Source organism: Sus scrofa, chromosome 5 (genome assembly GCF_000003025.6).
Source record: "Sus scrofa isolate TJ Tabasco breed Duroc chromosome 5, Sscrofa11.1, whole genome shotgun sequence".
Lineage (NCBI taxonomy): Eukaryota > Metazoa > Chordata > Mammalia > Artiodactyla > Suidae > Sus > Sus scrofa.
In genome coordinates this window covers 59,606,093-59,631,701 of record NC_010447.5, presented here as the reverse complement: position 1 = coordinate 59,631,701, position 25,609 = coordinate 59,606,093, and the positions used below count along the sequence as shown (strand labels likewise).

Sequence of the window (25,609 nt, the reverse complement as noted above, 5' to 3'; positions counted from 1 at the left end):
GTGGGTGGTGGGTAAGAAGAAATTGGAATTATCCCGAAGGAGTCTGAACTTTCTGAATAGGTATATCTCTAACCTAGCAAGGTCTGTGGACTCCTACAGTATATTCATATTTCTGGGGAGACTAAAAAGTTTAAAAACCTCTTCTAAAGCTTAGCTGTTAGGAATATGCTTTGCTAGGACGGGGAGATAGGACACTAAGGAAAGAAATGTGGACGATGTGTCTTCAGGCATATTAGTAGGTCCAGACTGTAAAATGGAGCCTCAAATAGAACAAGTAAAGATGTCATTGTGAAGGGCAGGAGGCCCAGACGTAAATGAATGTGATCCAGCAGGACCTGAGGACAAAGCTGTGGGTTTGTGTCATTAATCAGAGCTGTTTTTCATGCTCTCATGCTTTCTGTCCTATAAGACAAGGTTGTAAAGTCTTGAGGCTAAAACCCTATTGAAGTGTGTATCAGTTTCCTAGGGCTCCACAAATGGGGGTGGGGAGGGGGTTGCTTAAAAGGACAGCAATTTGTTGGATCAGAGTTTTGGAATCTAGAAAATCAAGATGTCAGCAGGGCCATTTTCCCTCAGAAACCTCTCGAGAAATGTCTGTCCTTGCTCCTTTCTAGCTTCTGGTGGTTGCTAGCGGTCCTTGACGCAACTAGCTCAAGTCTCTGCCTCCATCTTTTTTTTTTTTTTTTTTTTTTTTTCTTTTTACTCCTGCAGTGGCGGCGTATGGAAGTTCCCAGGCTAGGCATCAAATCAGAGATTCAGCTGAGGCCTACACCACAGCCACAGCAACACCAGCTCTGAAAGGCATCTGCAGCCTATGCTGCACTTTGCAGCAATGCTTCATCCTTAACCCACTGAGCGAGGCCAGGGATTGAATCTGCATCCTCCTGGACACTAGTCAGGTTCTTAACCCGCTGAGCCACTGCAGAAGCTCCTGCCTCCATCTTCATGTAACCTTCATGTGACTGTGCCTTCATTTGGCCTTCTTATAAGGATACCCTAATTGGATTTAGGACACAGTCTAATGCAGTATGTCCTTGTCTTGACTCACATCCACAAAGACCCTAGTTCCAAATAAGGTCACATTCTGGGGTTCTACGTAGACATGAATTTTGGGGGATACCATCCAACCCCGTACAAATTGTCTTTCTGGACTGATGTTTTGCGGGGTTTAAGACTGTTGTGAAATAGAAGCGGTAGATAGATTAATTAGAAAACGTGAAGAAAAGACAGAAGATACATCTTCAGAAGTGGTGGAATGGGTAGAAGTCACAAAAATTTTTACAGTGACATCCTTTTAAATGAAATGTAAGTCGTCTTTGTAGTCAAGGTCCCAAACGGTCCAGTTTTAGAAGTGGAGAAGGTCTCCGCCTTTCTTCTAGTCCCGTCTTAGTGTAATTCCATAGCTCTGTTTTCCTGATTTAAGAAACATGGCATCAAAACAACCACCCAACCTCTCTACCTCCCCTGACTGCAAACAGTTCCCACACCTAACTTTTATGACTTAATGAAAGGGAGTATCTTGCAGTAGTCATTCGTAATGCTGGCCCAGAGAAAATTCTCCCTTATTTCTCAATCGAATTGTAAAGCCTCTTTATATAGTGTCATGGCTTCATGATACTAGTTAGCCTGTTTTTACTTCCTCTGCACAGAGCTGAAATGAGATGAGGAAACTAGAACCTTCCAGGGGCGGGGTGGGGGGGGGGGTCCTAGGATCCCAGTGATGCAGTTTCAGCTTAGTAGGCTATACCAGGCTTGAAGCAGGCCCAGAATTCCAGACTCTCTGAAATTTAAGAGTACTCTGAGGGGATTCTAGTTGTTGGGAGGGATCTAGACTCAGCAAGATCATGATTATTCTTTCTTTTCTTCCCCCTGTCTTTTTAGGGCCATACCCATAGCATATGCAAGTTCCCAGGCTGGGCTAGGGCTTGATTTGGAGCTGGAGCTGCAGCTGCTGCCTGTGCCACAGTCACAGCAACGCCGAATCTGAGCCACGTTGGCAACCTACTCTGAGACTCCCAGCAACACCAGATCGTTAACCCACTAGCGAGGCCAGGGATTGAACCTGCATCCTCATGGATGCCAGTCGGGTTTGTTATCGCTGAGCCACAATGGGAACTCCTCATAATTTTTCTTTTTTAGTCCCTCAAAAATGTGATGAATATCCTAGAATGTTGCTGACTCTATGGAGACATCTGGCTTATAGCCAGAGTGTTTTCCAGGTAGCTTCCTACCTGCAGATCTAGAAATCGAAATCAGAGACTCTACCCGAGGTCCCTCAGCGCCCTGGGAAATGAGACCAGAAAGAACCACAGGCTGTGGTATTGGTTACAGAAAAATGAAGGTATCCATGTTATCAAAAGCAGGTAACAGAATCACATCAAGCAAATGTGCCCCAAAGACTTCAATACGGAATTCGAGAGTGTACAAGAAGTTTTAATCCACATAGTTCCCAAGGTGAAATCTAGCCTCAGGGCCGATAGTAAATCAGGGTGTGAGTCACCTCTCTTCAGCTGGAATGACAAGAGACGCAGACCCTGGCACTAGAGACTCAAGGGTTACCCACACCCACATTCCTTTTTATGCCTCACCTGTCCCAGGTATGCACTAAAACACCAGCTAAAAATAACTGCAGAAACTTGAGCTCTGGGAAATAACACTCAACAGTCTCACCTAGAGTAAAGAGCTGGTTTGTGCCAAGTGGAAGAGAAATGGGGAAAATGCCTCATGTGGAGGCTACATAGCCTCTAGGAGGTGAGCCCTGATAACTGTTCATAGTCCACCCAATACCTTCCCCAATCTGTCGCCCTTCATTAACCTGTGGATGTCGTCTAGGGACTGGGGGAAGTTGGAGGGATGGGAAACAGCAGAGTGTGGGGAAAGCGTTACTCAAGAGACCTGTTCACTCTGTTGCTCTGTGACCTCTTGAGAGTAGCTGAATCTTGATTTCTCCCCCACCCACCTTTATTTTTGCTTTTTAGAGCCGCACCTGCAGCATATAGAAGTTCCCAGACTAGGGATCTAATCAGAGCTATAGATGCTGGCCACAGCCACAGCCACAGCCACGCCAGATTTGAGCCGCGTCTGCGATCTACACCACAGCTCACGGCAATTCCAGATCCTTAACCCACTGAGCGAGGCCAGGGATCGAACCTGTGTCCTCATGGATACTAGTTGGGTTTGTAACCCCTGAGCCACAATGGGATCTCTCTCTCATTTGTTGATACAGAAATAAGAGCATCTTTCCTATCTGCCTCACAGAATCTTAAAACTTATTTATTGATTTTAAAATTCTTTTCCCTCCAGTGTATGCTGTATCTCAGCCACTGTGCCAGGTACTAGGAAGGCAACACTGAAGAGAAAGTCAGATGCTGTCTTGGCTGAACTCGTATTGTGGTTGTGTTCGACCAGAGGGCAGAGACCATGGCCTATTCGTGGGTGTAGGGCCCAGTACCCACCTTGAAGGTGCAGTATCTGTCATTTTCTGAAACGTACTATGTGTTGGCAAATTCACGCCTGTCTCTAGAACCTTGAACCATCTTGAAAGGCAGGTATTATTGTACCCATTACAAGGGAAGGAGCTGGACGATCAAACCTGCTCCTCACCAGCTGGGAGTCCTTGGGCACAGTGTTCATTCAGACTTTTCCTTGTTTCAATCTCCTTATCTGAAGAAACACAGTAATGAGCCTACTTTGTGAGGTTTAAATGAACTGTACTGTAGCTCATCCTCATAATGATTAATAAGTGTTAGCCGTTGTGATTGTCACTATTATTACAGATGACAAATGGGTAGGTAGCTTGCCCATATACCTTGTCATATAGCTTGTAAGGCACCAAATTTGATTTTAAGCCTCTACTCTAATTTTATCTGTCTGTCTGTCTGTCTGTCTATCTATCTATCTACCTATCTACCTATCTATCTATCTTCCTTTTAGGGCCACACCTGCAGCATATGGAAGTTCCCAGGCTAGGGGTCTAGTTGGAGCTGCAGCTGCCGGTCTATGCCACAGCCATGGCAACACAGGATCTAAGCTGCATCTATGACCTACACCACAGCTGACAGCAATGCTGGATCCTTAACCCACTGAGTGAGGCCAGGGATTGAACCCATGTCCTCATGGATATTAGTTGGGTTCGTTACCACTGAACCATGACGGAACTCCAACTTCTACTCTAAGTACACTGTGTGTGTGTATTATGTGTTTCTATATAATTTCATGTTATTCATTCAGCAAGTGCTTATTGAAGATTGAACCATCACTTATAATATATAAAATTTTTCTTTAGGAAAATATATTCCACATAACAAAGATAACACAAATGAGCTTTCAGACCCCAACCTATTTGTAAATCTCCAGGTGGGAGAATGTGATGTTTTTGTTTTCACCAGTAGGTGGCAGAAGGGAGAAAAGATATCCCCGAATGGGAAGAGTTATCATAGTGGCTGAATGAAAGGGCTCTTTGTGTAATGTTTGGCCCACGGTGACTAAGGGCTGGGGGCCAGGGTGGGCGTGAGAACTGCCTTTCAGTTATTTGAAGGTGTCATTCTTCAAGAAGATCTACTAGGTTGACGCAAAAGATGGGCACTGGGAGACAGAAGGAAACTGGCGTTCAGATGTAGTGAGAGGAAAAGGTTGCATTCCACTATTATCTCTTGCTCATGATTCAGTCTGCATTCCCTCCTTTTCAGCCTACTAGCAGCTTTGTTCTTTTCAGACGTCTGCCCTTCCCTCCTGGGATTTTGCTTTTAAGTCCCTTGCCCTCTGTTTATGCCCCCACTTCCCCCACCCGAGTCTGTAACCCCAGAGTACTGTTTATTATCGCCCTCACCCACATCACCGCCTACCCCAGTACACGTTTGCGTTCCTGAGTGTAAACGTGTTGAGCCCTGAATCCCCTTTTGTCGTACCTTTTTCTTTTACTGCATTTCCATCTAGTAAGCTTTGTCCATAGCCCTCACTCCTCTGTCAAATAAGCCTGGTGCCGGTCCATCTATTCTGTCCTAAAAATGTGTCTTTCAGCTACAAGTGATGGGGAATTGACCTGCTAGTTCCAAAAGAGTGGTAACAGAGTCAGATGTGGTGGTTGGAAATACTGAGCTAACTCCACTGTCACCGATTTCTGGGCTGACTCTTTTCTCCACACATTCCATCTGGGGGAAGAGTCCACCCATGACTCCTGGCCAATATCTGGCCTCTTAGAAACTCTCCAACCCAAGCTATTGAATCCAGTGCCAACTTCAAACCAACATCCTTGTTGTGTTTTCTGGGTGGGTCAGGAGAGTGGGCACCATGAGAAGTTTTCTTATTTGACATACTTCTGTTTATGTATTTGTAATGGCTTGTTTGTGGCTCTTTACATAAAGGTGTGGAGAGCCTGCTGTGTGCTACGCATTTGCAAGGTGCTTGGCATATGTTACTTCATTTACTGGAGGCAATGAGTCATTGCTTGAGGAAAGAGAAAAGCTTGTTTGTGATGTTTTAAAACCACAATCTGGTCATTCCTTGTTCTGCATCTTCCATAATTTCTTAAATTCATCCTCAGGTATTCAGGAACTTAGCATGGTGAGCTTATGCTGACCAAATGGAGCAGAGATTAATTGGTGGCTTCTGTTTCCATTTCATTGATTTGGGTGAAGTTCGAAGGGCCGAGAGCAAAGGAGGGAGGGAAAAGATGCCCCTCTCCACCACTGTTTTATATTTTTACCAAGTCTCTAGAAATTGGATAAATTTGATGTTTGGACTCTGCCATGATATTCTTGTTAAACCTCATCCCCAATCAGAATTTCAGGTTTGAGACCACCTTAGTGATCAACCACATTGCTCATTTTTTCCTTTGAAAGAGGAAATATGTGTATGTTTGTAGGTTTATATATGATTTATAATTTGTAAGTGTGTGTACATTTTATAATATGCTTACAAGATTATAGCAATTTAAAGAGAGACAGTAGTTTTCAAAATATTTTTAATGGTATTTTGTTCATAATAGCTGCCTAAGGCAGAAAAATGCTTTTCAGGACAAAACAGCTTAAGACTGAAGTCTCCTTTTTAAGAAGAGTTGTGGAAGACAAACATGTGGGGACAAACCTGTTTTGTTTTTTTTTTTAATAATGATTTTTATTTTTTCCATTATAGCTGATTTACAGTGTTCTGTCAATTTTCTGCTGCACAGCAAGGTGACCCTGTCGCACATACATGTGTACATTCTTTTTTTTCACATTATCATGCTCCATCATAAGTGACTAGATACAGTTCCCAGTGCTATACAGCAGGATCCCATTGCTTATCCATCAAGCCCGTTTTTAGATGGCTCCGGGTTTGCTTAGTTTTCCTAACAGACGCCAGTGTTGTCCCCAACCAGATTCTGGGTGCTACTTTGGGAGGAGTACAGGTAAGTCATATTTCATAGCTTACCTCTGCAGCATCTTTGCCCAGATGAACTCCAGGTGAAGTTTGATCACCAAAGGTAGCCAGGAAGGAAGCCAAAAGCCCCACAAGGGCAAGGTTCAGGCCAAGCAGTTTATGAGGAATGAGAGAGGAGCCGCCTCTGTGTTGATCACCTGGGTAGTGTGCGTGGAGAGGAAAGGAGAGTGTGTCTTGTGAGACCGATGGCCTGATGCAGACTGTGGAGTTTATGGTACTCAGCTAAGCACAGTCATTTCCTGCCCCTTCTCCTCCACTCTGCAGACTCCCTGAGTCACTCTCTGGCCAGTGGCCTGACTTTTCCCTCTGGCTTTGAGGAGTGGTGGCCACAGTGGGACACAGAGACATCCAGGGGAATGTATGACAGTTTATCAGGCTATGGGAGACAGCTACTAGAATTTTAACTTATTTTTAACTCACCCTTTTTGAATTTCTATATTTGTATACTTTTTGTAATGTGCATAAAGTATTATTCTAATAACTTATATACAAGTATGGAAGTTTTTTTTTTTTTTTTTGTCTTTTTGCTATTTCTTTGGGCCGCTCCCGCAGCATATGGAGGTTCCCAGGCTAGGGGTTGAATCGGATCTGTAGCCACTGGCCTACGCCAGAGCCACAGCAACACGGGATCCGAGCCGCATCTGCAACCTACACCGCAGCTCATGGCAACGCCGGATCGTTAACCCACTGAGCAAGGGCAGGGACCGAACCCGCAACCTCATGGGTCCTAGTCGGATTCGTTAACCACTGCGCCATGACGGGAACTCCCAAGTATGGAAGTATTTTTAAAATTTACATAAGGATGCACTATTGGGAAAACTTGAGACTAAAGCCCTAGGAAATTATTCTGACAACAGTCCTTTAAAAGAATTATATTTCCTTATGAAATCAGTTTTCAAACAAAACTCTGATGCATTCTTATAGTTAAAAAAAATTTTTTTAGGAGTTCCCGTTGTGGTTCAGCAGGTTAAGAACCTGACTAGCATCCATGAGATGCAGGTAAGATCCCTGGCCTCACTCAGTGGGTTAAGGATCTGGCATTTCCACAAGCTGCGGCATAGGTTGCAGATGCAGCTCGGATCTGGCATTGCTGTGTCTGTGTCTGTAGCATAGGCTGACAGTTGCAACTCTGATTCGACTCCTAGCCTGGGAACTTCCATATGCTGCAGGTGTGGCTCTAAAAAAAACCCATTAAGATCAGTTTTGGGAGTTGGTGGTTCAGCAGGTTAAGGATCCAGCATTGCCATAGCTGTGGCACGCAGCTGTGGCATGGGTTCAAGAGAGCAGTTTTAGGCTCACAGCAAAATTAAGAGGAAGTTACAGAGATTTCCCATATACCCACTGTCCCCACACAGGCATAACTTCCCCCATTAGCAACACCCTCCACCAGAGTGGTACATTTGTTACAATCAGTGAGCACACGGTGACCCATCATAGTCACCCAAAGTCCAAGTTACCTTAGAGTTCACTGTTTGTGTTTTATTTTCTCTGGGTCTGGATGAATGTATAATGACATGCATCTACCACTGTAGTCATAAGAGTATTTTCACTGCCCTATAAATCATTTGTGCTCCACCTGTTTGTTTCTTCTCTGCCCCGAAACCCTGGCAACCACTGGTATTTTTGCTGTCTCCATAGTTTTGCCTCTCCAAGATGTCATATGGTTGGAATCGTACATTATATAGCCTTTCAGATTGACTTCCATGGCTTGATATCTCATTTCTTTTAAATGCTGAATAATCCATTGTCTGGATGTATCATAGTTTATCATATTCACCTATTGAAGGACAGCTTAGTTGCTTCCAAGTTTTGGCAAATATATAAAACTCCTGCAAACATTCCTGTTAGATTTATTCCCCCCTCTACTTCTCTTTTAATGTAGCAAAATATACATAACATAAAATTTATCATCTTAGGGAATTCCCGTCGTGGCGCAGTGGTTAACGAATCCGACTAGGACCCATGAGGTTGCGGGTTCGATCCCTGCTCTTGCTCAGTGGGATCCTGTGTTGCCGTGAGCTGTGGTGTAGGTCGCAGACACAGCTTGGATCCCTCATTGCTGTGGCTCTGGTGTAGGCCAGTGGCTACATCTGCGATTCGACCCCTAGCCTGGGAACCTCCATATGCCACAGGAGCGGCCCTGGAAAAGGCCAGAAGACAAAAAAAAAAAAATCGTCTTAAGCATTTTAAAGGGTATATTTCAGTGGTATTAAATCCATTCATATTGTTGTGCAACCACTACCACCATCCACCTTTTCATCTTAGAGAATTGAAACTATACCCATTAAACAATAACTCCCATTCTCCCTCCCCTCAGCCCCTGGCAACCGCCATTATACTACCTGTCCTTATGATTTTGACTGTTCTAAGTACCTCATATAAATGGAATCATGCAGTATTTGTCTTTTTATGACTTATTTCACTGGGCATTTTGCTTCTCCATTCATCTGTTAAGTGTACACTTGGACTCCTATGTTTTAGCTATTGTGAATTAGGCTGCTATGAACATGGGTATACACATATCTCTGACACCCTGCTTGCAATTCGTTTGTGTATATACCCAGAAGTGAAATCGCTGGATCATAGGTAATTCTATTTTTAATTTTTTGGGGGAAGCACCAAACTATTCTCCATAGCATCTGTTCCATTTTACATTTCCACAAACAGTGCACAAATGTTCCAGTTTCAATAGCCTTGCCAAAAGCTGGTGTTTTCCATTTTGTTTGTTTTTTGTTAATAGCCATCCTAATGAGTGTGAGGTAGAATCTCATTGTAGTTTTCAATTGTAGTTTCCTAGGTGATGTTTGAGTTATTTTTATGTGCTTACTGGCCCTTCGCGTATCTTTGAAGAAAGGTCGATTCAAGTGCTTTGCCCATTTTTGAATCAGGTTGTTTATTTTTGGATGTTGAGTTTTAGTTTCTATATTCTGGATATTAATCCTTTTTCAGATATATAATTTTAGACATTTTCTCCCATTCTGTGAGTTGTCTTTTTATTCTACTAACAGTGGTTTTTTGATGCACAAAGTTCAAAATTTTTCATGAAGTCCAATTTGCTTACTTTTTTTGTTGTTGTTGCTTGTACCTAAGAAATTATTACTAAATCTAATGTCATGGAATCTTTGTCTTATGCTTTCTTCTAAGAGTTTATTGTTTTAAGTCTTACTTACATTTAGGTCCGTGATCTAAGAACCTTTGAGTTAATTTTGTGTGTGGTGTTATGTAGGGATCCAACTTCATTCTTTTGCATTTGGCTATCCAGTTATCCTAGCAACATTTGTTGAAAAGGCTATTTTTTCCCCCATTGAATGGTTTATTCCTGGGCTTTTTATTATATCCCATTGGTCTCTGTGTTTTTATGCCAGCACGACACCATTTTGATTACCATGACTTTGTACTAAGATTTAAAATCAGAGAGCATGTGTCCTCCAGGTTTGTTCTTCTTTTTCAAGGTTTTTTTGTTGTTGTTGTTGTTGTTGTTGTTGTTGTTGTTTTGGCTATCCAGGGCTCTATGAGATTCCATATGAATTTAAAAAATTTTTTTCTATTTCTGCAGAAAACATCGTTGGGGTTTTTTTAGGGATTGCATTGAATCTATAGCTTGTTTTGGGTAGTATTGACATTTTAACAATATTAAGTCTACCAATCCATGAATATAGGATGCATTTCCATTTATTTATGTCTTTAATTTCTTTCAACAATGTAGTTTTCACTAGTCTTTTGCCTCCTTGGTTAATTCCAAGTGAAATTGTTTTTGTAATTTCCTCTTCAGATTGTTCATTGATAGTGTATAGAAATGCAAACGATTTTTGTGTGTTGACTTCATATCCTGCTTCTTTGCTGAATTCATTTATTAGTTTTAATAGTTTCTTGTGGAAGCTTTAGGAATCTACATATAAAATCATATAATCTGCAATCAGAGGTAATTTTACATCTTCCTTTCCAATTTGGGTGCCTTTTATTTCTTTTTTCTTGCCTAGTTTTTACTATGTTAAATAGAAATGGTGAAAATAGGCATCTTTACCTTGTTCCCAGTCATTGAGGAAAAGCATTCAGTCTTTTATCATCGAGTATGATGTTTGCTGCAGCTTTTATTATGTTGAGATAGTTTCCTTTACTCCTAGTTTGATGAATGTTTTTATCATGAGACGGTATCAGATTCTTTTTCTGCATTAACTAATATGATCTGTGTGTTTGTTCCTCTTCATTCTGCTGATGTGGCATATTATACCAATCAGTTTTCTAGTATTGAATGATTCTTGCATTCCAGGAATAAATTCTACTTGATCACTAGTAATACTTTTAATACGCTACTGAATTCTGTTTTCTATTTTGTTGAGGATTTTTCCATTAGTGTTCATAGGGAATGGTGGTCTGTGGCATTCTTGCAGTGTTTTTTGTGTTTTTTTTTTCCCCTTTCCTCCTATGGCTGCACCTGAAGCATATGGAAGTTCCCAGGCTAGGGGTCAAATCAGAGCTGCAGCTGCTGGCCTACACCACAGCCACAACGATGCCAGATCTGAGTTGCATCTGTGACCCACACCACAGCTCATAGCAACTCTGGATCCTTTAAACCCCTGAGTGAGGCCAGGGATTGACTCTGCATCCTCATGGATGCTAGTCAGGTTCTTAACCTACTAAGCCATGATGGGAACTCCTTCTTATAGTGTTTTTGTCTGCTTTGGTATCAGGGTAATCCAGGACCCAGAGAATCAGTTAGAACGTATTTCTTCCTTTTCATAAGTTTGAGAAGGATTGTTATTAGTTCTTTAAAGAAGTTTAAACTCATTTAAAGAATGTTTGGTAGAATTCACAAGTGAAACCATCGGGTCCAGGGCTTTTCTTTTTTGAGAGATTTTTATTACTGATTCAGTTTCCTTACTAGCTCTAAGTCTATTTACATTTTCTATTTCTGTGTGATTAAGTCTTGGTAAGTTTTGTGTTTCTAGGAATTTGTCCATTTCATTGAGGGCATCCTATTTGTTGGCATACCATTGTTCATAGTTCCCTCCTATAATCCTTTTTTTTCTTCTTTCTTTTTAGGGCCTCATCTGTGGCATATGGAAGTTCTCATGCTAGGGTGTGAATTGAAACTGCAGCTGCCAGCCTATGCCACAGTCACAGCAATACCAAATCTGAGCCATATTTGCAGTCTGCTGCAGCTTTTGGTAACGCTATATCCTGAACTCACTGAGTGAGGCCAGGGATCGAACCTGCATCTTCATGGCTACTAGTGGGGTTCTTAGCCCACTGAGCCATAATGGAAACTCCCTATAATCCCTTTTCTTTCTGAAGAATTGATGGTTATATTCCCACTTTCATTTCTGATTTCAGTAATTTGAGTCTCATTTTTTCCTTTGTCCATCTAGCTAAAAGTTTGTTAATTTTGTCAATCTTATTGAAGGAACAATTTTTAGTTTCATCAATTTTCTCTATTGTTTTTTACTTTATATTTTGCTTATCTCTGCTCTAATCTTTACTCTTTCCTCCCTTCTGCTAGCTTCGAGTTCTTTTTCTAGTACCTTAAGCTGTAAAGTTAGGTTGTTGACTTGGGGTCTTTGTTGGTTTTATTTCTATTTTTCCTTTCTTTATCACTTTTTCTTTCTTTTTCAGCCTCTTATCCACTGTAAATTTCCCCTGTAGCACCACTTTTGCTGCATTCCATAAGTTTTGGTAAGCTGTGTTTTCATTTTCACTAACCAACAAGTATTTTCTAATTTCCCTTGTGATTTCTTCCTTGATCCATTCGTTGTTTAAAAGTGTATTGTTGGGAGTTCCCGTCGTGACGCAGTGGTTAACGAATCCGACTAGGACCCATGAGGTTGCAGGTTCGATCCCTGCTCTTGCTCAGTGGGTTAACAATCCGGCGTTGCTGTGAGCTGTGGTGTAGGTTGCAGACGCGGCTCGGATCCTGCGTTGCTGTGGCTCTGGCGTAGGCCGGTGACTACAGCTCTGATTCAACCCCTAGCCTGGGAACCTCCATATGGCGTGGGAGCGGCCCAAGAAATAGCAACAACAACAACAACAACAAAAGACAAAAGACCAAAAAAAAAAATAAATAAATAAAAGTGTATTGTTTAATTTCCACAGTTTTGTCAATTGCCAGCTTTCCTTTTGATTTCTAATTTTATCCAGTTATGGTCGGAGTTCATACTTTGTGTGATAATCTGTCTTTTAAAATCTACTGAGAGGAGTTCCCGTCATGGCTCAGTGGTTAACGAACCCGACTAGTATTCATGAGGACGTGGGGTCTATCCCTGGCCTTGCTCAGTGGGTTAAGGATCCGGCATTGTCCTGAGCTGTGGTGTAGGTCACAGATGTGGCTTGGTTCTGGCTTTGCTGTGGCTGTGGCGTAGGCCAGCAGCTACAGCTCTAATTCATCCTCTAGCCTGGGAACCTCCATATGCCACAGGTGTGGCCCTAAAAAGACACACACACAAAAATCTACTGAGACTTAATTTGCAGCCTAAAATGTGGTCTATCCTGGACAATGTCCCCTATGCACTTGAGAAGAATGCGAATGTTGTTGTTGGGTAGGATGCTCTGTGTATGTCTGCTAGAGCTAGTTGGTTTATTTTGTTGTTTAAATCCTTTTATTTCCTTATTTCTTTCTGGTTATCTCTTCATTATTGTGAGTGGGATATTGAAGTTTCCAATTATTATTATAGATCTATTTCTCCCTTCAATTTTGCCAGTTTTTACTTCATACATTTTGCTGGTCTATCATTAGGTGCATAAATGTTTATAATTGTTATGTTGTCTTGTATTGAACATTTTATAGCATATAATGCTCTTCTTTGCTCTTGTAAAACATACTTGATTTAAAGTCTGTTTTGTCTGACATTAGTATAGCACCTCTGCTCTCTTTTGGTTACTATCTGCAAGGAGTATCTTTTCCCATCTTTTCACTTTTAACCCGTTTGTGTCTTTGGGGTGTGAGCATGTCTTTTGTAGACAGTCTATGGTTGGATCATGTGTTTTTATCCATTCCATCAATCTCTGTCTTTCCATTGGATGTTTTAATTCATTTACATTTAAAGTAATTACCGATAAGGAAGGACTTCTGTAATTTTGCTATTTGTTTTCTATATGTCTTATGGCTTTTTTGTCCCTTACTTCTTGCATCACTGTCTTCTTAGTGTTGAGTTGATTTTTTGTAGTGAAATGTTCACTTTCCTTTTGCATTTCCTCTTAGCTATTGTCTTTGTGGTTACATGGGGATTACATTTAACATTATAAAGTTATAACACTCTAATTTGAATTTATTCCAGCTTAATTTCAATAGCATACAAATATTCTGCTTCTTTACAGTCCTGTTCCTAGTTCTTTCTGTTTTTGATGTCACAGGATTAGACCTTTATATATTGTGTGCCTTAACGCATGAGCTAATAATTTTTTTTTTTTTTTGTCTTTTTGCCTTTTCTAGGGCCGCTCCTATGGCATATGGAGGTTCCCAGGCTAGGGGTCCAATCAGAGCTGTAGCCTCCAGCCTACACTAGAGCCACAGCAACATGGGATCCGAGCCGCGTCTTCCACCTACACCACAGCTCACAGCAACGCTGGATCGTTAACCCACTGAGCAAGGGCAGGGGATCGAACCCTCAACCTCATGGTTCCTAGTTGGATTTATTAACCACTGCACCACAACAGGAACTCCTAATAATTCTTTTAAATGTACTCAGCTCTTAAATTATGTAGAAAACAAGATTTGGAGTTGCAAATCAAAGTTATAGTATAGTTATAGGGTTTTACACCAATAATTTTTTTCTTTAAATATCTTAGGTCTGGCCCTAAAAAGAAAAATAAATAAATAAATAAATAAAATAAATTCTCTTAAATCATGTAGAAAACAAAAGGTACAGTTGCATATAGTTTACCTTTATTGAGATCTCTTTTTCTCCATATGGTTTCTAACTACTATCTACTGTTTTTTCATTTCACCTTTCAGGAATCCCTTGAGCATTTCTTGCAGGGCAGGTCTAGTAGTCACAAAGTCCCTTAGCTTTCATTCATCTGGGAATGTCTTCATTTCTCCCTCACTTTTGAAGGACAGTTTCGCCACATGTAAGATTCATAGCTGATAGGTTTTTTTGTTTATTTGTTTTAGCATTTAAATTATCTCTCTTCTGGCCTCCAAAGTTTCTGATGAGAACTATGTTAATAATCTTATTTTATCGAGGCTTAATAACATTGATAATTTTTTTTTTGTCTTTTTAGGGCCACACCCACAGCCTATGGAAGTTCCCAGGCTAGTGGTCAAATCAGAGCTATAGCCACCAGCCTCCGGCACAGCCATTGCATCGCAGGATCTGAGCTGTGTCTGCAACCTACACCACAGCTCACAGTGATGCTGGATCCTTAACCCACTGAGTGAGGCCAGGGATGGAACCCTCATCCTCATGGATACTAGTCGGGTTCATTACTGCTGAGCTTTGAGGAGAATTCCAACATTGATAATCTTAATGATTCACTTCTCTCTTGCTGCTTTCAAGATTCTCTTTTTGCCTTTTCTTTTTGAAAGTTGTGTGTCGTGGGGGTAGGGGTGGGGGGATTGACCATGTATGCAGCATGTAGTAGAAATTCCCAGGTCAGGGATCACTGACACAGCAGTGATCTGAGCCACAGTGGTGGCAACATTGGATTCTTAACCCACTGAGCCACTCCCTGAAAGTTTGCTTATAATGTGTCTCAGTGAGGATCTTTTTGAGCTTATCTTACTTGTAGTTCATTGGGTGTTTATACTCATGTGTTTCATCAGATTTGGTAAGTTTTTAGCTATTACTTCTTCAAATACTCTCTCTGCCCCCTTTCTTCTCTCTTCTCCTCCTGGGACTCCTCCCATGTGTTTGCAAGTCTTCTTGATGAAATCTGTCAGGTCCCTTAGGTTCTGTTCACTTTTTTCAATCTTCTTTTCCTGTTCTTCAGATTTGATAATTTCCTTTGTTCTCTCTTCAAATTCATGAATTCTTTCTTCTGCCTGCTCAAATTTGCCTTTGAATTACTCAAGTGATTTTTTTTGTTTGTTTTAATTATTGGACTTTTCAGTTCTAGAATTTGTTTTTGGTTTCCTTTTAGGTTTTCTATCTCTCTGTTAATATTTCACCTAAATTAATGTCAGGCACCAAACCATGGATGCAGGAAGTTCAGAAAACACCAAAGAGGATAAATGCTAAAAATCATACACCTAGGCATATCATTTTCAAATTACAGATCATAGATAAAGAAAAAATCCCAAAAGAAGCAAGAGGAAAAAAAAATACCTTACCTTCAGAAGAACAAAGATAAAAATTATATCCAGCTTCCTTTCAGAAGCCATATAAGCAGGAAGAGAGTGCAGAGAGATATTTAAACTGTTAAGAGAAAAAACCTACCAACCTAGAATTCTATACCCCATGAAATTATCCTTCAAAAATGAAGGACAGGAGTTCCCATTGTGGTTCAGCAGTAACGAACCTGAACAGTATCCATGGGGATGTGGGTTCAATTCCTGGCCTTGCTCAGTGGCTTAAGGATCCAGCATCACTGTGACCTGTGGTGTAGGTCACAGACATGGCTCAGATCCCATGTGACTGTGGCTGTGGCTGTGGCTGGTAACTCTGATTCGACCCCCAGGCTGGGAACTTCTATATGCCATGGGTGCAGCTCCAAAAATACAAAAAAAAAAAAAAAAAAAAGAAATGGACTTTCTCAGACAGGGAAACTCTTCATTGTATACTTAAGTAACTTTTGAGTTTTGAACAATGTGAATACATTTATCAAAAATAATAAAAATAACATGTAAATATAAATTATTGAATGAATATCCTCAACTAGGCACTGTGGATTACATAAACTGATAGTTAATCACAGTGCCTACACTTAAGGGAATTACAGCCTAGTGGGAATGAAAAGATAAGTATACAGATTAGTATAATGTAATTGATGCAATGACAATTTCTATATCAAAAAGAGGTGAAAAACTGTAGAAGCTAATGTCTCACAAATGGTTTATTGTTAGTTATATGACCCATTTCCTAATAGTTTGGGACTTTTAATTTTTGTTGATGAGCAGTTTCAGGATCCTAGGCTGACTTTGGCTCTGTTCCAGACACCCCCCAAGTCCTGCCTCACCCTTACCCTTTTTGGTCTACTACTTGTGCACCCATCACCACAATTCAGTTTTTGTTTTTGTTTTTTTGTCTTTTTGTCCTTTTAGGGCCTCACCAGTGGCATATAGAGGGACCTAGGCTAGGGGTCTAATCGGAGCTGTTGCTGTCAGCCTACACCAGAGCCACAGCAATGCCAGATCCGAGCTGCGTCTGCGATCTACACCACAGCTCATGGCAATGCCGGATCCTTAACCCACTGAGCAAGGCCAGGGATTGAACTCGCAACCTCATGGTTCCTAGTCAGGTTCGTTTCCGCTCTGCCAAGATGGGAACGCCACAATTCAGTTTTAGAACACGTATAACCCCCAAAGTTTTCTCATGCCCATTTGCATTTTGTTCCTATTATTTTGCCTTTTCTTGTATATTTTTCAAAAGAGGAATATGTACTGTTATTTCCAATTCAGTTTGTCCTGTAGGTGGCATCTTCTTTTGCCACACCTTGTGAATCAGAGACAAGTTTGGTTGGTATTGAACCTGAACTTGGGATTACTGCCATGTTAAATGGTGTGTGACCCTCCCACTTTCCTTTGGAAGAGCTACCTAAGTGGACTCGAACAATACCCATTCATCTCCACCTCAAGCTGTCTGTCAGTTCAACTTGGAATGGCTTGGCTCACTTTCCTCTCATCTCCTGATTTTGGAAAAATAAAATGAGGATCTTTTCTCTAAATTAGAAGCCAAAATAAATGCAGTGATGCCACATTAAGGTTTTCTAGTTTAAGTTTTATCAGATGCCAAAACGCACAAAGTACTGTACAAAGCACAGCATTAAACCAAGTCACTAGCTACAGGGAGTACAGTGGGAATAGGGAGGCCAGGAAAACTCAGGAAATGTATGGCACGGAAGCCCGTCTGAGCTCATCCCAACAGTTGAGAGGTTAATATGAAGAACAGCTATGACTCCCTTCTCCACCATAGAGGTGTGGATTTCTGATGAGAGTCCCTTCTTTTCACCTCTTTTCAAACTAGGAAACTCCAAATGGAGAGTTCAGGTGACGTGCCTTAGACCTCTAGCCAGGTGGAGCAGAACACTGCTGCCTGTGGTGCAGGCCTGATGCAGGAGAACTGAAGACATAGGGAAGACGACGGAGGTCCCGAGCAGACTCAAGGTGGTGGCAGAAACCACGAGTCCTGTGTACTTCCATGTGCTATGTGTGGGCTACGTCACACTGGGTGTTTAAACTCTCTGCACTGCTGTACCCTTCCTTGTTGTAAAACGGGGTAGCAATAGTGATACCACCCTCACAGAGTTATTGTGAGGATTAAAAGAATTAATTCAGGGAGTTCCCGTCGTGGCGCAGTGGTTAACGAATCCGACTAGAAACCATGAGGTTGCAGGTTCGATCCCTGCCCTTGCTCAGTGGGTTAACGATCCGGCGTTGCCGTGAGCTGTGGTGTAGGTTGCAGACGCAGCTCGGATCCCGCGTTGCTGTGGCTCTGGCGTAGGCTGGCGGCTACAGCTCCGATTAGACCCCTAGCCTGGGAACCTCCCATATGCCGCAGGAGCGGCCCAAGATATGGCAAAAAGACAAAAAAAAATAAATTAATTCACACACTAATTGTAGACACTCAGGAAATATTAATTATGATGATGATTTCCATTTTTGTGTCCTGAGCAGTTTCTTTGTGCACGCTGGCATCTGCTCTTTGGACCACTCAACCCTGAAGATCAGTGTTCATAATCAGAACCAAATTCCCCTCTCTGACCTTTTTTCACTCACTCACATCATTCTTCTACCTTCCTTTGTTGCTCCCATCACTTGGAATAAATGGGAGTGGATGCAGATCAATCTCTGAATAACTAATCGGTCAAAGATAAAGACTGTGAGCTTTCTCATCTATATAAAAAGACAGGGAGTTCCCATCATGGCACAACGAATCCGACTAGGAACCATGAGGTTGCAGGTTTGATCCCTGGCCTCGCTCAATGGGTTAAGGATCTGGCATTGCTGTGAGCTGTGGTGCAGGTTGCAGATGTGGCTCGGGTCCTGCCTTGCTATGGCTCTGGCTTAGGCTAATGGAAACAGCTCCGATTGGACCCATAGCCTGGGAACCTCCATATGCCGCGAGAGCGGCCCTAGAAAAGCCAAAAAAAAAAAAAAAAAAAACTAAACTAAAAAGAAAAAAAAAGACAAAAAAGGAGAAATAAAGACTTTCTCAGACAGACACAGAGGAAATGTTAGATGCTGAGAAAGCTGACAGTCTTTGCCTTTAGGAGTCTTAAGAAGTGCCCAAGTAAAAGATGACTCAAGAATTAAAATGTAGTGCTGATTATATGGCATAAGCAGTTAAAGAATAAATTATTAGTTAATATAATGCTTAATAATAATAGCTAATATTTCTGAGGCCATGTATGTATCAGGTGCTTTTCTAAGTGCTTTATGGGTGTGATTTAATTTAATTTGCACAAAAGTTCTCAAAAGTAGCTACTGTCAGTATCTTCCTTTTCAGAAGAGGAAGCTAAAACTCAAACAAGTAGCTTACTCAAGGTTGCACAGGGAAAAGGGGATGCAACACAGGGTAAACGAGTCCAGAGGAGGGAGACAGTGTCAGGCCCAGTAGATGTTTGTCACTAATTCTGGTCTTTTTCCAGAGTTCTTCATTAGGTGAAGCAACACTTATCAACCCTCAAAAAGAGGAACCAACAACTAACCCACTCACTCCCACACCCTTCAGTGTCTTCCCATTGCTCTTTGGAGAAAGAACAAAGACAAAACCACTTAGCATGGCCTACAGGGCTCTGGTTCCACTGACCTCTCCAGCAACACTTATCCTTCCTCTCCCACTGGCCTTTTTTCAGTCCTAAAGCTCCTGCCTGCCACAGGACTTTTGCACATGTTTTTCTCACTACCTGTTCTCACTTCCGCTCTCTTTACCTATGCAACTTCTACTCATCCTTCAGACCCAAGATCAGCCATCCCCTTCTTCCGGAAAGCCTTGCTTGACAACACTGGCTAGGCCAAATTCTCCCACCAGAAGCTATCATTGCATGCTGCATCTCTACTTGGTAACTAACACTTGTCTCAGTTATATTTGCCCGGTTATTTAGTATTTATTTCTCTCAACAGGTTATAAGCACAAGAAGAGGTGAGACTGAATCTCTTTTTACGCATCATTGTATTTTCAGCACCAAGTAATGCGCCTAGCACTTCATAGGCACCCAATGAGTGTTTGTGGAATGAGTTGAGGGATAAGTTAAGGACTCCACAGAGGATCTAGAACATGTAGGGGCCTAAAGATAGAAAAGAGTTGGAGATGTGAGAGGAAGCATTCAAGGTAGAGGAACTAATGAGGCAACTTGTAAGTGATCTTGCAATGTACGTGAGCTGAAACAAACAAAACTCCAGGGGGCACTTCCCAGACCCATAAAAATGGTGTCAATGCTCATTGGGTTTGGTTAGCCTCTTCCATACTTTTGGAGATACACTCATTGCTGAAAAACATCTTCACGTGGAGTTCCCGTCGTGGCTCAGTGGTTAATGAATCCAATTAGGAACCATGAGGTTGCGGGTTCGATCCCTGGCCTTGTTCAGTGGGTTAACGATCCAGCGTTGCCGTGAGCTGTGGTGTAGGTTGCAGACGCGGCTTGGATCCCACATTGCTGTGGTTTTGGCGTAGGCCGGTGGCTACAGCTCGGATTCGACCCCTAGCCTGGGAACCTCCATATGCTGCGGGAGCGGCCCAAGAAATGGCAAAAAGACAAAAACAAAACAAAAACAAAACAAAACAAAACAAATATCTTCACATATAGAAAAGCATTCACTCAGCTGGGCCTTTGCTCAGGTCTGCACATGCATTCTCCTCCTGCTACCTCTGAAATGTATGGACAACTCCTCGGCCAAAATATGGAGGCTGGTTTTAGGATTCAGAATGTTCTAGTTTTCCAGTTCTCCCATGTCTTAGCCATCCCTAGCAGTTACTGGGTGCATGGTGAAGTAGTTTCTGCATGTGCCTTTTTACACGCAGAGCAGGCAGAAGACTACGGGTCTCTAGTGAGTAGAATTCTGTTCCCTAAAGATGATTTCAAGTTCCAACCCCCGGTACCTGTGAATGTGACCTTGTAAGTAGGGTCTTTGCAGAAGTCATCAAGTTGATGAAGTCATACTGGATTAGGGTGAGCCTTAATCCAGTGACCAGTGTCACTATAAGTAGAGAGAAATTTGGGCATAATGGCAGAAGACACATCCAGAGAAGACCACGTGATGAGAGAGGCAGAGATTGGACACAGTGAACACCAAAGATGGCTGGCAGTCACCAGGAGGTAGGAAGAGGCAAGGAAGGACCCTCCCTTACAGCCTTTGGAGAGCAGGGCCCTGTTAACACCTTGATGATTTTGGACATCTGGCCTCTGGGATGGTGCAAGAATAAATTTCCAGCCATGCACGTGTGTGGTGCTTTGTTATGATAGCCGTAGGAAACTAACCCAATCCTCTCTGGGGGCACAACAGCCCTCTAAGCTCAGAAAGAGAATTTAGGATACAAGTAAGGATATTCTGACTATATGCACTGCATTTCTGTAGATAGAGCAAGCAAAAGTGCAGTGGCAAAGTAGAGCTCTAACGGCAGACGCTCTTGACATTAGAGTCTACATTTATTGTCAGGAGCATGGCCACATATAGATATCCATACATTTAGATGAAATAAGAAATATTCGGAGTTCCCGTCGTGGTGCAGTGGTTAACGAATCCGACTAGGAACTATGAAGTTGCGGGTTCGGTCCTTGCCCTTGCTCAGTGGGTTAACGATCCGGCATTGCCATGAGCTGTGGTGTAGGTTGCAGACACGGCTCGGATCCTGCGTTGCTGTGGCTCTGGTGTAGGCCAGTGGCTACAGCTCCGATTGGATCCCTAGCCTGGGAACCTCCATATGCCACGGGAGCGGCCCAAAGAAATAGCAAAAAGACAAAAAAAAAAAAAAAAAAAAGAAAAGAAAAAAAAAGAAATATTCAAGTAGGAAGGAGGTGGTATAGGCTAAAATGATAGCTAGCTTAATAAAGCGTGTAGGTAGACCAGCAGTACAAGGATATATGAAATCACTGAAGAGAAGACATGCTAAGATCTGTCTTCAGACTCCAAGGCTGCTATCAAGTAGGGTGAACTTGGATACCTAAGTCCACGCCCACGTCTTTGTGCCACTGTCAAGAGCCTGGGTACAAAGGCCTTACCAAGAATAATCCTCACTGGAGTTCCTGTCATGGCTCAGCAGAAACTAATCTAACTAGGAACCATGAGGTTGTGGGTTTGATCCCTGGCCTCAGTCAGTGGGTTAAAGATCTGATGTTGTTGTGAGCTGTGGTGTAGATCATAGACATGGCCTGGATCCTGCGTTGCTGTGGCTGTGGTGCAGGCTGGCAGCTGTAACTCCGATTTGACCCCTAGCCTGGGAACCTCCATGTGCCTCAGGTGCAGCCCTAAAAAAAAAAGAAAAGAAAGAAAAAGAATAATCCTCACTGTGTTATTGGTAGTAGGAGGGAAAGAGTACATGCTGATTCTTTTTTCCATACTGAGTATTTATTTGTCTTCCTTTCATATGCAGGTACTGTGTCATGGCCTCTCAGCTCACATTCACCTTGAGTACCTGCTCTGTGAAATGGGACTGGACCCTAAGCGTTTCTCCTCTATGGTGAGGATGATGTTAAGCTGTGTCAGGGGAGGGCAAAGGAGGGAAACTGCAGAGGACACAGTGGGCTTCTCGTCTTGGTTCTGCCCCATCGTGTTTTTCCTTTCCTGTTGCAGGGATGGTCGCGGTGCAGGTCCGTGAGCACAGTGGTGCTCTGCCCCAGCTGTGAGCCCAGAATATGCAGTGTCTCTTGGAGACTGTGCAGGCCCAAGACCACTTCCTGTGGCCCTCCCTTCCCGGTTCTGCACAGTCCAGTCTGCAGTGATGCCCCGGCTCCCTCTGCCCACCTGTCCACCAGCCTAGCTCACCTGCCCCCTGCAGAGCTGTCTCCTGCACCAGCCACTCAGTAAACTTCTCTACCATCCAGTGGGCGCCAACCACATCTGCAAAGAGATCTGAGGCCCAGCTTTTGGGATGGGGCTGCCCTTCCAAGTTTGTCTTTTTTTTTTTTTTTTTAATGGCCACGCCCTTGGCATATGGAAGTTCCAGGGCCAGGGATTGAATCTGAGCGGTGGGGGGACCTGAGCTGCAGTTCCGGCAACACCGGATCCTTTAACCCACTGTGCAGGGCCGGGGATTAACCCCTTACCTCCTTGGTGACCTGAGCTGCTACAGTTAGATTCTTCACCCACTGCACCATGGCGGGAACTCCCAAGTTTGTCCTCCCTTGGGTATTCTCCTTCAGCCCTAAAGTACCCTTTAGAGGGCTCTTTACGTCTATGGTTAGACTCCTATCAAAGTTTCATGATTCTTTACACTGAACGTTTCTTGCTTAAATTTCGGTGTGGTTTTTGCCTCCTGATTGGACCCAGACTGACATGGGTCCATCCTCTCTTTGACAGGAAGCCTTCTCTTTTCCCATGGAAGTACTTTGTCTTCTGACATCCTCTTTGATCTCTCAGACTGGGATTCCCGTCACCCATGAATTGCAAATACTCAGCTATGGTTCTGAAGGCATCTGTGTGCCTGGCCCTTGTTCTGTTCCAGCTCTTGGACAGTTATCTCAGCTAGATTGCCTTTACTAGCGTATCTTACCGTTCAAAGGTAATTGACATATTTATGTAATGATTGGAAGATAAGCTCTATGTGGCAGTGAAAGTCTTCTTTCTAGTCAGTTAAAGTCAAGCCACACTTTTCCTTTCTGAAAAAGATCATCCCCGAAGCCATGGCGCAAGTGATATTAAGGTGTTGGAAGCTCGAGAGTGGTTTCAATCAGAAGTAGCTATATTGCTTAGGAGTTCCCGTTGTGGTACAGTGGAAACAATCTGACTAGTAACCATGAAGTTGTGGGTTCAATCCCTGACCTCGCTTAGTGGGTTAAGCATCTGGTGTTAAGGATCATGAGCTGTGGTGTAGGTCGTAGACATGGCTTGGATCCTTGGTTGCTGTGGCTGTGGCGTAGACCAGCAGCTACAGCTCCGATTTGAGCCCTAGCCTGGGAGCCTCCATGTGCCACGAGTTTGGCACTAAAATGCAAAAAAAAAAAAAAAAAAAAAGTAAAGTAGCTATATTGCCTATATCATAAGGTGGTTAGCAGAAGTGGGTGGGATTTTTCCTAGTAAAAAATGGTCAGCCTAGCTCTTTCACTTCATATTGTGAAATTCTCATTTTCCTTATTCAGTCATTCAATTCATCCTTGGTCAGCAGCCGCCATGTACCAGGTGCTATTATCAGCGTGGGGATACAAGGATGAACATAATTCACTTCTCACCTCCAAAGAGTGGCCAGTCCAGTCTCCTGCTAAGTATGCACCACCATCTAAGGAATAATCCCCTTCTTCATCCTCTCCCAAAGAAATGGGGTTTCTAGTAAGTGAACTATAATGAATGATTTAGTCATAAAATATAAAGCCTAGAGATAAGGTCACATGTCTAGAGGGAATTTTTCACTGTGTTAGTTTGATGTGAACTTTGACAAGCCCAGGTTATTATTGGACCATGTTCATCACATATGATATATATGATATATAATCACTCCAAAAGCAAGTACAGGACTGGGATTCAAAGAATTCCTTTTGACTCAAAAGCTCCTGTTTTATCAACCACACCACATTGCTTTTGTTGGTTTTCTACTTGCTGAGGGCTGGACAGTCATTGCCTTCCCTTCCCCCCACCACTCAAACTCATCACACTCTGTGGTACTTGCCTGTTTGACTTTGCCATGGTTCTAAGACTTCCTTGAGAGGACCAATCTATTGTTTACTACTCTGTCCCCAATGTTCTGGTTATCTGTTACTGCTTAACAAAATCATCCAAAAGATCAGTGGCTTAAAATAAGGAATCACACCTCAGTGTGTTGGCTGGGGTTTCTCATACAGCTGCAGTCAGGAGGTGCTGAGAATGGTGTCATCTGAAGGCTCAACCAGGCTGGACATGTAGGATGGTTTATTTCTTTTCTTCTTTTTCCTTTTTTTAGGGCTGCATCTGCGGCATGTGGAAGTTCTCAGGCTTGTGATCAAATTGGAGCTGCAGTTGCTGGCCTATGCCACAGTCACAGCAACTTGAGATCCGAGCTGCATCTTTGACCTACACCACAGCTTGCAGCAAAGCTGGATCTTTAACCGACTGAGTGAGGCCAGGGATTGAATCAGAATCCTCACTGATACCAGTTGGGTTCTTAACCCATTGAGTCACAAGGGAGACTCCCCGAAGACTGTTTCTTTGTCACATGTCTAGTGCATGGCCTGAGATGGCTGGAACAGCTGAGGGTTGGCTGGCCCTCTCTCTATCTCCAAGTAGTTTTCCATGTGGCAACTTTGCTTTCCCACAGCATGGGGGTACTTCTTACATACTGTCTGATTATCTCAGAGTGAGAATTCTAAGAGATTTGAGTGGAAGCTGCCAGGATTCTTGTGACCTTGGCCCAAAAGTTAGCATCACATCTGCCATATTGTGTTGTGAGACACAGGGCCAGCTGAAATTCACTATGTGAGAGAACCATGCCAGGACATGGGAATCAGGAGGCATCATTTCTGGAGGAATGTCTCCAATTATCTTTGGCGACAAACTGCTATTGAGGGGAGAGGGCAGTCTGGGGAGGGAGAGCTCAGAGGAGGAGATGGATGTATCCATCAGGAATCACAGATGAAGAGTAGGAGCTAGCCAGGTGACAAAAGGGTAGGGAAGAAAAACAGGAAGAGAAGTCTTCCAGGTGGAAGGAAACTTCTGTACAAAGACTTGAGGAAAAGAAGAGGGGGCAAGGGGATTTCCTGTTGTGGTTCAGCAGGTTAAGGACCTGATGTTGTCTCCATGAGGATTTGGGTTTGATTCCTGGCCTCGTTCAGTGGGTTAGGGATCTGGCATTGGCACAAGCTGTGGTGTAGGTCACAGATGTGGTTGTGATTCAGTGTTGCCATGGCTGTGGCGTTGCCACAGCTGTGGCTTCTATTTGACCCCTGACCTAGGAACTTCTATATGCTGCAG

The 25,609-nt window shown here is 42.8% G+C and overlaps 1 long non-coding RNA gene across 1 annotated transcript; it reads left to right on the top strand.

The window, feature by feature from the left end:
• Window positions 3,110–22,643, top strand: LOC106508400. Its single transcript, XR_001305221.2, has 3 exons — window positions 3,110–3,462; window positions 22,104–22,190; window positions 22,304–22,643. It is a non-coding gene; the product is annotated as an uncharacterized LOC106508400 (long non-coding RNA).